The sequence below is a fragment of the Hippopotamus amphibius genome, chromosome 9 (genome assembly GCF_030028045.1).
Source record: "Hippopotamus amphibius kiboko isolate mHipAmp2 chromosome 9, mHipAmp2.hap2, whole genome shotgun sequence".
NCBI classification, from domain to species: domain Eukaryota; kingdom Metazoa; phylum Chordata; class Mammalia; order Artiodactyla; family Hippopotamidae; genus Hippopotamus; species Hippopotamus amphibius.
In genome coordinates, this window is record NC_080194.1 from 39,779,456 (window position 1) to 39,794,660 (window position 15,205).

The following is a 15,205-nucleotide window of genomic DNA, read 5'->3' on the forward strand; positions in this document are numbered from 1 at the left end:
TTTTGTCTTTATTTTAAATCTGTGCTTTATTATTCATTAGGGTTTTATATGGGTCTTAAAAAAAACCTATGTATTTATTATTTCATTTTCTTATTCCTTGATAACATTTATTAGTGAGACCTAGGGCTCTAAATCACATTGTTAAAGTTCAAATGCTAGCTCTTTTAATTACTAAATGAGTAATATTTGGTAAATTAATCTCCATATGTCATATTTTCCCTAAATATAAAAAAATGAGGTAATAAGGTAACAACAATACTTATCTAATAAGGTTACACAAAAACACAATAAACATATGTAGAAATGTGCGACACATATCCTGTACTAGTTAATATCAATATCATCCAATATATTTTAAATGCTCCCTTCATTTTTAATATATAAACACTAGCCATAAAGATATATCAACATGGCTCTTCATCTCCATTGCAATTCAAATATACTGCAAAGTTTATTTCTGCTAAACGTAGTTTCTACTGATTGACACATCTATACCTGTTTGCTTATTTGTTTTGTAAACTTTAACTTTGTATTTCTCAAATTTCTTATTCTATGGAAATGTTTTAAGCTCTGAAATTTAAATTAAAGGGGATTTCTTAAGAGAAGATCTGTTAAGGGCTTGTTTGTGATTACTTTACTTGCTTTTATTTTTTTTTCCTCAGACTCAAATATGCTATTTGCAAATTTTCAGGAGTAATATTTATAATGCTTTCTTCTTCCTAACTAATCAGACAACATAAAATGTTTGTTGTAGTCCTCTGTAGGAGCAAGAGGAGCAGGTTCTTTTCTACTTCATACTTGCAATGTGAAGTTAGCTCTTTGGAGGATCACATTTGTGTTAGGGATGGACCATTCTTTGGCTATGGCCAGTCATGAGTGTGGTATATTCTACCATTTATCTAAGTCTTCACTAATTTCTTTTGATAATATTGTGTACTTTTCAGTGTAGGTGTCTTACATCATTCATTAAATGTATTCCTAGATCTTTCTTATGTAGTTACTTATTGGTTTATTATTTATAAGGCATTTATTTGTAAAGGATGGTCTCAACCACAAATAAAATAAAATATAAAATAAAAAAAGTAGATAAACATGAATATGAATATGAATATTTGGGGTTATTTTCTGCTTTTATTTCTTAGAAGATGTTTTTCCATTAAGAATGAAACAATAGGGGAAAAGTGAAGTTATTTAACAGATAATTTAGAGGATAACAAAGGAAAGCATATATACCTTACTCTAGACAAAACTAAGTATGAATTAGAGATCTGATCTATAAAACTATTTTAACCTCAATTATCTTTTTGGAGTATCAATTTCTTCTGTAAAATAATAATAGTAGTAATTAACTTACAGGTTGCTGTGAGTCTCATATCTCACACATAAGAACTATCTGCCTCATAACTGCACCTCTAAAACAGTAGAATTTGTTAATACTTATAAATTATTAAATTAATATTCTATTTACAATTCTGTAGTTGAATATATTTAGTTTCGCAAAAATGGCCCTAGCATACATTTAAATCTCAAATACAACTGTAATCTTCATTTTCTTATATCTCACTCATTTGAAAACATCAAACAATATCAGCTATTAAAACTACAAAATATAATCTATTTTGTTATGATTAAAAGTTCAGAATATTTTACAAAATATTAGTTTTCATTCTGATATAGAAAGAAGATATAGAAAGACATTAAATTAAGAACATAGCAGGGAATTCCCTAGTGGTCCAGTGGTTAGGACTTGGTACTTTCACTGCGATGGCCTGGGTTTCAATCCCTGGTCTGGGAACTAAGATCCTGCAAGCCTTGTGGTGTGGCCAAAATAAAAGAAAGACTATAGGGTTAGTGGCTGTCATTGAAATAGTGAACAATTTTGAATATCAAATAAAAAATGGAATAAAATTGCATTTACTTATATATAAACTGATATGTGCATATATATATATATATATATATATATATATATATAATATGTTATTTATATACTATTGCCCTTTGGTGACAAGTAATATGAGATCTCAGATTATTTGATATTGAGCATACTTGTGTTTAGAATTTGAAAGGAGTTGGAATGGAGATAAAGCTGCGAAAGCCAGGAAAGAGGAGGGGGAGGTCATTTAAAGGGAAAGGTCACTGACAGCCTCCCCAACATTTCCTCTAACCCAGGTCATACACGTCCTGGCAGTTTGACTTGAGCAAGCTGCACCCTTTCTGGGCTTCAGATATCCCAGCTGTAATTTTGGGATAGAAATGATCCCTCATAAGTTTCATAATGAAATTAATATTTTTTAAAATGTTTGTAATTTTTCTTAATAAATTTAAAAAATCAAAGCAGTGTGTATTTTTGTTATTAGAACTACTACTAATCATAAAACTCAATTGTTGTCTCTGTTATTTATTTCAATCTAAAATAAATTCATACTTGGGTTAATTTATACTATTTACTAATCTATATTGGTCATTAAACACTGGGGTAATATTTATTCAACATAAAATGTTATATAATGCAAACAGTAAAGAGTGGAGTTTATAATTCAATAAAGTATAAATGTTATTTTCTTCTGATTGTTACTATTTTTATCCCTACCGGGAGAAAAGAACATTGTCTAGTGAAAGTTCTAAACTTTGTGGACAGCAGAATTTAGAATCGGATATTTTATAGAAATTGTATTACCCTTTAACAACAATAAAAGTGATACTATATTATAGTAATTACTAATGTTTATTTCATGTTTTAATTAGTATGGGATAAAGGAACCGGGAGATTATAATTGGGTTTGAACTGTCTATATGCAAGGGCATTTTTTTCTCTACAAGACTATTTTCAGTGCCTTTGATGGTGTGGATATCTTTTGGGGGCAATATAAGTTTAGACAAAAATCAAGCAGAAAAATGACTATCTCAATCTCTTTACTGGCTAGAAAAATATCAGTTCTGGTAGGTAGAATAAGAGATGTTCCAATCTAGCAGTAATTCTCTGTTGAAAGTGAATTCTTAACCGTTTGTAACATTCTTTAGTCTGTAGTGATTCTTTAACAACAGTCCAACATCCACAACTGTTATGCCCATTGTACAAGTGATGGGATGTGTCTGAGGTTCAGGGGAGGAAAACATCACTTCCAAATGAATATTGGAAAAATCTAAGGAAGGTTTACTTCAGTTTATAGATGAGGATTAAGTGTGAGCTGAGGGAGTCCCAGAGCAGATGAAATTAAGGCAGAGCTGGCAGTTAAGAGTACGGGCACTAGAGTCAAACTGCCTGGGTTCAAATCTTCAGCATTTACTCACTGTACGACTTTGGCTAGCTACTTAACCTCTCTTGAACTCAATATTCTCATGTGTTTAAAAAAAAAAAAAAGCGTGACTTGTAATAGCACCTATTGCTTAGGGTTGGTGTGAGGATTAAATTACCAAATATTTCTTAAATGTCTACAACAGTGCTTCAACAGTCCAGAACACCAAATGGTGTTAATATGTTTGTTAAATTAAAAAAATTCACTGCCCTTGGATCATTCCAGATTGCAGTCAGATAATAGTTGCTTTCATCATTCTCTTTAAAATAGGAACAGAATATCGCTGGGGACAAGGGTCAATTTATACTTATTAACCTCCTTCCTGCTGTTACAGATTACAGCCTTCCAGGTGTGTCTTGAGGCAAGGATTTACAAAGATACAATCTACTTTCTTGGGAGAAGACAAGAATGGAAGAGATAGATTGAATCACCCCATGTATGAAACAAACTTCTGAAGGTGAAGGGTAACTACTTTTTTTAATGACACTGAAAGATTAATATAAACTTTGGGTATCAAATCCTATCAGAACCTCTAATTGCTTAAGGAAAGACAAAATTATTTAGATTACTTTTTCCTGTCTCTACCCTCAATGTTTTACTATGTAGAAATAGAAGAGGGTTCTTAAATGTGGAGATGTACTTGGATAATGGATATGAACAACAGTAACTGTGACCTTTTAATCTACTCTAAAGAATTCTGTGTTACATGATATCCCGCTTTTGCTCAAATTGGTCCTGAACGAGAAAAGAAAAAGTTGTATAAAACTTACCGACCAAATGGACACAATTTCTGACTCATAGAGAAAACACCTCAAACTATCTATGCCTGCTTTTGCAGCTCAGGACAATTCCTCAATCTTTCTCCTAACAGGCTTTCCTGGCCTGGAACGGGACTATCCCTGGCTCTCCATCCCCTTCTCCTGTATCTATGCTATGGTCCTCACAGGAAACTGCCTGGTACTGCACGTGATCCGTGCTGAGCCGAGCCTGCATGAGCCCATGTTCTACTTCCTGGCCATGCTGGCCCTCACTGACCTGTGCATGGGGCTGTCCACTGTGCACACAGTGCTGGGGATACTGTGGGGGCTCAGCCAGGAAGTCAGCCTGGATGCCTGCATTGCCCAAACTTATTTATCCATGGTCTATCCCTCACAGAGTCTGGGGTCCTTCTTGCCATGGCTTTTGATGGTTTCACAGCAATCTGTAATCCTCTGAGGTATAAATCCATATTAACCAACACCAGGATCTTCAAAATTGGGCTTGGAATTTTAGTTAGGAGTTTTATGTTCATCACTGCGCCCATAATCCGCCTGAAATTCTTCTGCTACTGCCGTTCCCACGTCCTCTCCCACTCTTTCTGCCTTCACCAAGACCTGCTGAGGCTAGCCTGTTCTGACATTCGCTTCAACAGTTTCTATGCCTTGGCTCTGGTGATTTGTACCCTTTTGTTTGATTCCATGTTTATTCTCATATCCTATATTCTGATCCTGCACTCCGTCTTGGCTATCGCATCCCAAGAGGAGCGGCTCAAGACCGCGAAGACCTGTGTCTCCCACATCTGTGCTGTCCTGGTTTTCTATATTCCAATTATCGGTCTGACTATGGTGCACCGCTTCGGGAAGCACCTCTCTCCTGTAGTCCATGTCCTCATGGGCAACATCGACATCATCTTCCCACCCCTGATGAACCCTATTATCTACAGTGTGAAGACACAACAGATCCGTGGCAGGATTCAGAAGTGGCTCTTCATGAAGAGGGAGTGAAGCACTTTAGATCAAAAAAGTGTAAGTGGGTTAGTTGCAGAAAACTTTGGGCAAATAAATGGAGTACAAGGCAATTGAACATTAAGTCGTTATATGATATGCTATTATCATATAAAAGATTTAAAGATTTGTAAGTATCAAGATGGTAAAAACTCATATTTCTCAATTCAAGTATAATATTGGAAGTTCTGATCATAGAGTTATTCATCACAGGTCCCTATCATTTCTGTCTAGGAAAAGATAATATTTACAATTATCCAGAAAAAAAAATTGTCTTGTAAGAAATATCTCCAAGAAAGTTATCCACACACATGCTATATACATGAATGAAGGCACAGCTTTATCACCACTTGGTATCATTGCCTTGATCTACATAGAAGTTAAAATCAGTTTCTAATTTTAAATGTTGTTTTCAAACTAGTTAATAGTTCACTCATGAGCTTTTCCAAAGCATCATCACCCTTCTCATTAAACTGTCATTAGACAACTCTGTCTCTAGTTTCTCAAAGGAATTTTATCACTATCTTTTATATATCTATAAATGGTTACTGACCTCACAATCTTAATTCTAGTCTTATGTAAAACTGATATCCTTTACTGTTTGGAATAAATGTTCCACTTGCCTGCTTTATTGAATCGGCTCATCTTTTCTAGATATTATTACAAGTAAGGCAAGAATTCTTTTTGTAGACGTATTTCATACTGATGGAGAAATATATGTTACTTAATAATTAATGTGAAATCAGATGACTAGCCATCTGGGAAAGTAATAAAGCTTAGTCTGTACTGCAAACCTTGTGGAATTGTCATGCATGAGGCTCTTCAAAAAGAGAAGATATTGTTATCTTTTTTATCTCTAACAACAAATCTTCATTATCCTCATCCTCATCACCAAATTAGGGAAAAAATACTAACATATAAGCTACCAGATAAAGTAAAACTTGATTACTTTGTAGAACCCTGTTGATGAATTTCTGAGACCAAAACTGGTAAATATTTAATCTCCTTAAAGAATTTCTGCAAATATTCTAATTCACAACCACTTCCCCTCTTCTTTACTATAGACTCTGAATTATTAATTTCATGAATCAATCTTTATAGCATTTATTCTGAAGAGGCAGTGCTATTTTAATATAAATAAATATTTAAAGCACAATAGATATAAAACAAGCTAACTGCTAGCAAATATATAAATATATACATTAAGAGCTCTTAAATTCTAATCTTAATCCAAAATGTATAAAATAGAAAAGGAAGACGGTGAAGAACAGTATGTAGAGAAATTATGAGTTTGTTATCAGATTTCTTTGGAGTCCTCACTTATACTTTGGAAATTCAGAAACTGAATAAATCACAAATGGTGCAGCAGACTCTAAATTAAAATAACTTCCAATCTTCAAGGGTAGTATGTCATCCAGTTCACAACAGATGGAGTTTGACAGGACTTACTGATTGCATATAAAAATAGATTTTTCATAGTTGTCATAATTCCCCTTAAAGAATGGAAAAATTAAAACCTCCCACTATAGCATGATAATTTCATGTTATTTCTTTATTTATTAGTCAATGAAATTAGTTAAGAAATTAATTATAATGTTTAAATGTGGTGGAAGAAAGCAATGTTCTTATTTACATCAAACTTACTATAAATGTAAAACAATAATTTCTTCTAACAATTGTTGATTATAAACATTCAGCAAGTAGCACATCCTGAAAATAAGCCATTTATATTCAAAAACGTCATTAGAAGGTAAAATAGAAAGACAAATCCTATTCAGAAATGCAGTACCTATAGATATAAATGTTCATAAACACATTTAGAAATCATTAACGCTCTGATAGGGAATTATAAGATCATCCACTTGAAGAAACAGAAACATACACTTTACGTAAGTATATTTGTCCTCCTAAAACAAGTCTACAGTTTCACTGTGACTAAATAAGTTACAACACTTTTAACTTACATTTTTTATAGCTTCTGAGGGAAGATTTAAAGAGAAATATAAAAAAGATTTTTAAGGAGTAGTTTTTAAAATTAATAAGGTATGTTATAAAGCAACAATATTTTATACAATAGGATACATGAACAAAGAATACCCACACAACTCAAGGTCAAAGAACATTAAGTATGAAAGAAAACATGGTTTATTTCATGGGCATTTGGAAATTCAAACTAAATCTATACCTACTTTCTTAACCTAAGTCCAAATATTACAATATTCCAAAATAATTTATAGGTAGATCAATATTATATGTACAAAAATAAAACTGTAAATTTAAACAGAAACAGTTTTTGTGAAAGGTTTTTGAATAAGCTACACCTTCCCAATAAGGATAAGAAATAAAAGTTCATAAAATAAGGATCAACTACATTGACACACACACACACATACATAGAGGCACATAAAAATACGAAATCTCAAACTTTTAAAATATTTGCAATACAACACATGAAAAGAATTAGTTTACTTAGGTGAAACATTCTTATAAATTAATATGACAAAAGACAAAATAAGGCACCAGAAAGAAGACATAGAATTTAAATTGTCAGTACTTAGAAAAGAAGTTAAAATGGCCAATAAATATTGAAAGATGTTCAATCACATTTAAAATTAAATACCCCATCCTTGCCACAGGAATCAGAGAAGAAAAATAAAAGGAATCCAAACTGGAAAAGAAGAAGTAAAACTGTCACTGTTCGCAGAAGACATGATACTATACATGGAAAATCCTAAAGATGCCACCAGAAAGCTACTTGAGCTAATCAATGAATTTGGTAAAGTTGCAGGATACAAAATTAACACACAGAAATCTCTTGCATTTCTATACACTAACAACGAAAGATCAGAAAGAGAAATTAAGGAAACAATTCCACTCACCATTGCAACAAAAAGAGTAAAATACCTAGGAATAAACCTAACAAAGGCGGTAAAAGACCTATACTCAGAAAACTACAAGACACTAATGAAAGAAATCAAAGACAACACAAACAGATGGAGGGACATACCATGTTCTTGGATTGGAAGAATCAACATTGTGAAAATGACTCTACTACTCATAGCAATTTACAGATTCAATGCAATCCCTATCAAATTACCAATGACATTTTTCACAGAACTAGAACAAGAAATTTTACTATTTGTATGGAAACACCAAAGACTGAAAATAGCCAAATCAATCTTGAGAGGGAAGGACGGAATTGGTGGAATCAGGCTTCCTGACTATACTACAAGGCTATACTACAAGGCTACAGTGATCAAGACAGTATGGTACTGTCACAAAAACAGAAATATAGACCAATGGAACAGGATAGAAAGCCCAGAGATAAACTATGGTCAACTAATCTATCAAAAAGGAGGCAAGGATATACAATGGAGAAAAGGCAGCCTCTTCAATAAGTGGTGCTGGGAAAACTGGACAGCTATGTGTAAAAGAATGAAATTACAACACTCCCTAACACCATACACAAAAATAAACTCAGAATGGATTAAAGACCTAAATATAAGGCCAGATACTATAAAACTCCTGGAGGAAAACATAGGAAGAACACTCTTTGACATAAATAACAGCAAGATCTTTTTTGATCCATCCCCTAGAGTAATGGAAATAAAAACAAAAATAAATAAGTGGGACCTAATGAAACTTCAAAGCTTCTGCACAGCGAAGGAAACTATAAACAAGACAAAAAGACAATCCTCAGAATGGGAAAATATATTTGCAAGTGAATCAACAGACAAAGGATTAATCTCCAAAATATATAAACAGTTCATCCAGCTCAATACCAAAAAAACAAACAACCCAATCAAAAAATGGGCAGAAGACCTAAATAGGTATTTCTCCAGAGAAGACATGAAAAGCTGCTCAACATCACTAATCATTAGAGAAATGCAAATCAAAACTACAATGAGGTATCACCTCACACCAGTTAGAATGGGCATCATCAGAAAATCTACAAACAGTAAATGCTGGAGAGGGTGTGGAGAAAAGGGAACCCCCTTGCACTGTTGGTGGGAATGTAAATTGATACAGCCACCATGGAGAACAGTATGGAGGTTCCTTGCAAAACTAAAAATAGAGTTACTATATGACCCAGCAATCCCACTACTGGGCACATACCCAGAGAACACGATAAATCAAAAAGACACATGCACCCCAATGTTCATTGCAGCACTATTTACAATAGCCAGGACATGGAAGCAACCTAAATGTCCATCAACAGATGAATGGATAAAGAAGATGTGGTACATATATACAATGGAATATTACTCAGCTGTAAAAAAGAAAGAAATTGGGACATCTGTAGAGACATGGTTGGACCTAGAGACTGTGATACAGAGTGAAGTGAGTCTGAAAGAGAAAAACAAATAACAAATATTAACACATATACGCAGACTATAGAAAAAATGGTACAAATCAACTGGTTTACAAGGCAGAAATAGACACAGATGTACAGAACAAACATATGGACACCAAGTGGGAAAAGCGGGGGGCCGGGGGAAGGGGGTGAATTGGGAGGTTGGGATTGCCATATATACATTACTAATAAGAAAAAAAATCAAATTGTACACTTTAAATATATGCAGTTTATTGCATGTCACTTGTATCTCAATAGAAGTTCTTAAAAAAAACAAATATAAAAACATCTATACACATATAGGAAATATGGGGAAATTCAGCTACACCCAGGACATGTGGGAAAGATTCAAGAAATTCAGCTGACCCCCAAGTTCACAATAAATTGCTAGTACAATGGAGCTTTGGAAAATGAAAAAAAAATTAAATACCACAAAATTTAAAGTAATAGAGCAAATACAATTTCTTAGTTGGTAAACAAATGAAAAACTAAAATTGACTCTTAGGATTCAGTATTGCTCAGGGTGTAAGATCAGAGACTTGCATATGTTTTTGATATGGTTGAAAATTAGCAAACTATTTTTGTACATCAATGATATACAAATATTAAATCACACACGTTAACACTGAAATCTCTTATTTAGGTTAGACTGAGGAATTGTTAAAATATATATCCTTCTATAACTTCTACATCTTTGGGGTCATTAGCTAATATTTATTAATTTTATAATAATAAAATTATTGACATTAATTTTAAAAGTCATGCCATGAAAAGTCATTTAATACTGTTACCCCAAAGTTTAACAAAATGTTTGAATTAGATAATCTCTAAAATTCACCTTTTTTGTTCTAAATTTAGTCTACATTTTCCTGATTACAAAATGTGAAAACAAAATATTGGCATCTAGTTTTAGCAGGTTACAGAAACACTTCTAAATACCGCTAAATGTTGGCTGGGTCAAATTTAAGATTAAACATTCTCAGCAGGATTTCTTAAGAAAGTAAACTTAACTTGAGATACAGAAAAATAATTTGTGGAGAAACAGCCATGATTTTCTCTCTGAGTTCTAAGATATCCAAAATTTTACTTGCGATGAACACTGGTCAAAGGAATGGCTTTAAAAATTGAGACAAGATTTTTCTGTCATCGTAAACACCACAGAATATTCAGATCTGATTAATTAGCATGCCTCTCGATGCAAACTTTGATCCCTGTTTTCAATTGCTGAAATACGTCTATGTGAGCTAAATGCATCAATTTGGTTGTATCTAAATATCTGTCAAGAAAAATATTAGCTCTCTATGGTTCACAATTTATAATCGGGTAGAATTACATGGGTAGGATTACATGGTGATTTATTTGAAATCAGACTCAGACAAGTATACTCAAGACCAATTTCTTATCAAAGTGATAATTGTCAACAAACATCTTACTTCCTGTCAACCCCTAACACCATCATATCACTTATTCAAAATGATGTTAGTGCCATTGGCAAAAAACCTATTGCATTTATTTTACAATCAAGTTATTAACAGCACCCAGAGACCCATAATTTTCATTTCAGGGAACATTCACATTGTTCCTAGGAGGGATAACTACACCTGGACAGCTGAATAAGAGAATGTGAAAGTAAATGCTGTGGAGAATTTGAAAGAGAATGACTTCTAGGCACTTTGAAGGTCATTTGAAGTTAATGGCTCTGGCTCACAAATAGAAAAGAGCCAGAACAGGAAGGGAGAGAAAGTACGAGAGAAAGTAGGAGATGCGGTGTTTTTAAGGAAGGTGGTAGAACTGTGTTAAGAATGTCAGGCTAGAAAAAGCCAAGAGTGAGACATCACTCAGAATGGAAGGGAGAAAGGAACAGGGGTCAGTAATCTAGATTAGGCTGGAAGGGAGTCTAGAAAATAGAACTGAGGCTTTTAAGTCCGAGGGGAAAGGTGGGAAAACGTTAAAGCAGGATCAAAAATTCAGAGTTTTAAAATAATAGGCCAAATTTGGATGACTTTATTGCAAAATAGAAGCTTTCTTTTTCAGTTAAAGGCATCATAGGCAAAGTTTACAGATGGATGGCCAATTAGAAGTTATTGGCAGAGTTTGCTTCTGACAAGTTTTAGGTTAGAATATCTGCGAAACACGAGCAAATCAATAAGAAAAGTTCAAAATCAATAATAGAAAACAATCACTGAGTTATATCAACTATTTTAAATGAGAAAAAGTGTCACAAATGACATAAAGGTGACCCTTCAGCATATGAAAGGATGCTCAGATGTGTTACTAATAAGAGAAATGCATTATCTGAAATACAAGAATCATGGAAGCATCATTTATTTACCATATTAGACCAGAAAATATCAGAAACTTAAAGTCCAAAAATACAAGAAATATATTTCATGAACTGCTGGAAGGAGACTAGATGGGAGAATACACCTGAGCCTGTGAGTACATAGGATCACGTGTGACTGTGGTGAGCAGAGCTATGGACATTGTCACAGTGAGATGACGCAAGGGCAAAGGAATAATAAAATGGAGATTCTGAATTTTCAGATCTTGGTGGCCTTATTACTTCCTGAGCCCTATACTAATTTTCAGACTATATTTTTGCAGAAAACTCACTTGTACTTCTTGGTCTTTTTACAGCATTTCCTATGGCTAAACATTTGATCAACAGTTCAGTAACCCTGGGCCCTACGAGTCTGTCTCTAGAGACAGTATTTTCCAAATAGAAACAGATGAGCTCCATCCACACACAAGCTCTGGGGAGTCACAGTGTTACATGTCCTCCCTTGTATTAATATGTCTGTGCAGAGTCCTGGCCCAGTCTTGTATTCCCCTCATCTTCGCGTCTCCCATGTGTATAACCAGGGGACTTCTGGACCTTCCAAAACCTGATGAGACCCCTGGGCATCATGTTTCATCACAAGGCAATCTTAGCCACAGAGGCCTCAATGTCCCAAAAGCCATCACTGTCATATATTTTAACCATTCCCAGGCAAGTGGCTTGACCTGGACACTGCAATGGAAAAAGATCATTTGAAGATCTTTAGGGAGCAACAAGTCATGTTATTACCTGAGGTATTATTTCAGATAAAGCAGGTAGAAGTCAAGTGGGAAAGAAAATTGTCTCGATAGAGAAACCAATACGTACATGTTTATAAGAGACATAACTAGTGTTTGAATAACGTGATTTGGTACTAGAGAATAGGAATGAAATATTCTTAAAGTTAAAAATGTACTGATGCAATATCTTTCTTTTTAATGTAAGAATCGACGATCCTTTAACAGAGTGTTTCTGGTTATATAACTCATGGTAGTCATACTATAGAAAGAACATACCCTAAGTAAACAGTTAAAGAAAACCGAGAGTAGAAAATGATTCTGGAGATACCAGCCATTTCTGGAGGCTCAAAAGCTTGAGTTGCAAGATACAAACCTGTGAAATACTTCGACTGTAGAAGGTATACAAAAACATCCAGTTTTCACTCAGAATTTATTGAGAACTTATTGGGTTTCAGTATGTTCTTTTTTATGAGGCTCACAGTATCATAAAGAAGATGAACTTGAGAATGAATAGGGACAGATGATCCACGAACGCAGAGATATTCTCAGTTTTTAGGCAATTATTTACCTACTTTGCAAAACAGTTTTACTTATCTGTAGTGGAGATAAATTAATGTCAAGAAATAGGGAATATTCAATTTTCTTTCAAGAAATATGTGAGATATGGACTGAGATAAACAAGGAGCAGCAAAACATTAGTGAGTTTGTTATAAAGTCAGTGAAATTAGCTAAGAGAAAGGATGCAGTGTTTAGGGGGACGTGTAAATTTCGGAGAACAAAGGTTATTGATATGGTGAACCTGTCTAAAAGTAGATGACTGGTTTAGAGCAAACGTGGGTAGATAATTCACCATGGAGATTGGGAGGGATTCCTTCTTTTTCATCTTTGGGTGGGGTGGTAAAAATGAGTACACATTTAAGAATGTTTGCAGGTAGAAGAGGAATTTTCAGGTAACATAATTCATAACAATTTTCTCTTCTAAGCAACGATATTTAATTTTGTATAAAGACAAGGTTGTAAATTTAGGTTAGTTGAGTCTGTTGATGGTTAACATTTGTTGAGTATTCACTATGTTTCAGCCACTTTACTAAAGGCAAACTCATTTACGTTAATATTTTTTATGTACATGAATATTCTCATTTAATTTTTGTAACAACCATTTGAATGAGTACTCATTATTCCCATTATGCCTAAAAGGAAACCAAGACATGGAGAGGTTAAATAATATTTTTGAGATGGAGACTAAGCATCTTTTTTTTTTTTTTTAATTTTTATTTTTTGCTGCACTGGTTCTTTGTTTCTGGGCGCAGTCTTTCTCTAGTTGCGGCAGGCAAGGGCTACTCTTCATTGTGGTGCGTGGGCTTCTCATTGCTGTGGCCTCTCTTGCTGTGGAGCATGGGCTCTAGGGCACATGGGCTTCAGTAGTTGTGGCACGTGGGCTCAGTAGTTGTGGCTCGGGGGCTCTAGAGTCCAGGCTCAGCAGTTGTGGTGCACGGGCTTAGCTGATCCACGGCATGTGGGATCCTCCCAGACCAGGGATTAAACCCGTGTCCCATGCATCGGCAGGTGGATTCTTAACCACTGCACCACCAGGGAAGTCCCCTAAGCATCTATTAAGTGGCATAGCCAGAATTTCTACCTAATGAACACTATTCTTTGAATATTCTCTCTCATAATAATAACACTTATTAGATGATTACTGTGTGCTAGACGGCACATTTCAGACATATTCATATGTATAATCCTCAAAATAACAAAATAAAAATATTTTATTACCCACATTTTAGAGCTAGTAAAACTGAGATATAATTTAAGCAACACAAACCTCCATAGCTATATGATTCTCCTCAGTAGTATTCAACAGTGCAGGTGCAGAAGGAAAAGAGTTAGATGCAATGTCGGTGAGTTGCAAAATAGACAAGAAAAAAGGAAATGAACTAAGACGTTTGAGTATGCTGATGAGTAAAAATTTTCAGTTATATTTCACAAAGTCTTTTTATCTAGAAACAAGAAATTTGTGTTGGGCATTAGAATATGGAAGAGGAATAGTGATGATACCCACGATGCAGTCTCTTGGAATGTATGGTTTCAGAGAAGCACAGTTACAGATGTGTGATGATGTAAAGTGTAGTGTGGAATGTAGGAATAATGAAGAGTGGGGTTCACTGATATACATTTCATAGTCATCTATTAATATAACACTAATGAAGGTGGAATTATAGAATGCAAGGCATATGGCAAATTATTTGATGAATATGCGTTTGAGATCTGGTTACTTTCAGGCATCAAAGAGAATGATGAAGAGTGTTTTAAGTGTGTGGTATGAAAGTGTAATGAGGTGAAAACTGGTGCAAGGGATGAGGCTGATGACCACTCTCTAGATTACACCAATTTAAGAGAAGGATATATTTAAGGAAAATTACCTTTTTATTTTCCTTTACATTCTTTTCTTTCTTTATTTATTTCTGTATAAGATGGGAGAAAGGGATAGAATTCTGTGGGATGAAGCTGAAACTATAGACATGAGTTAAATAATCTTTCTTTTCTATATCTCTTTCTGTTAAGAAAAATAAATAGCTATTAGCTATTTTTCAAAAATAATTCTTTTCCTCAAGCCTTAGAAACAACTTAAGGGGCTAAAAATATAGATTTGGCCTATGTAAATGGTTGCTCTTTACTATTTTAATATACTTGGCTTATTCCTTAAATGGTAGCAAAGTTTGGAATAACAA

The 15,205-nt window shown here is 34.1% G+C and overlaps 1 pseudogene; it reads left to right on the top strand.

Moving 5' to 3' along the window:
* The first annotated feature begins 4,121 nt into the window (after positions 1 to 4,121).
* On the top strand, positions 4,122 to 5,062 carry LOC130860827 (olfactory receptor 51V1-like; annotated as a pseudogene).
* Positions 5,063 to 15,205: the final 10,143 nt, after the last annotated feature.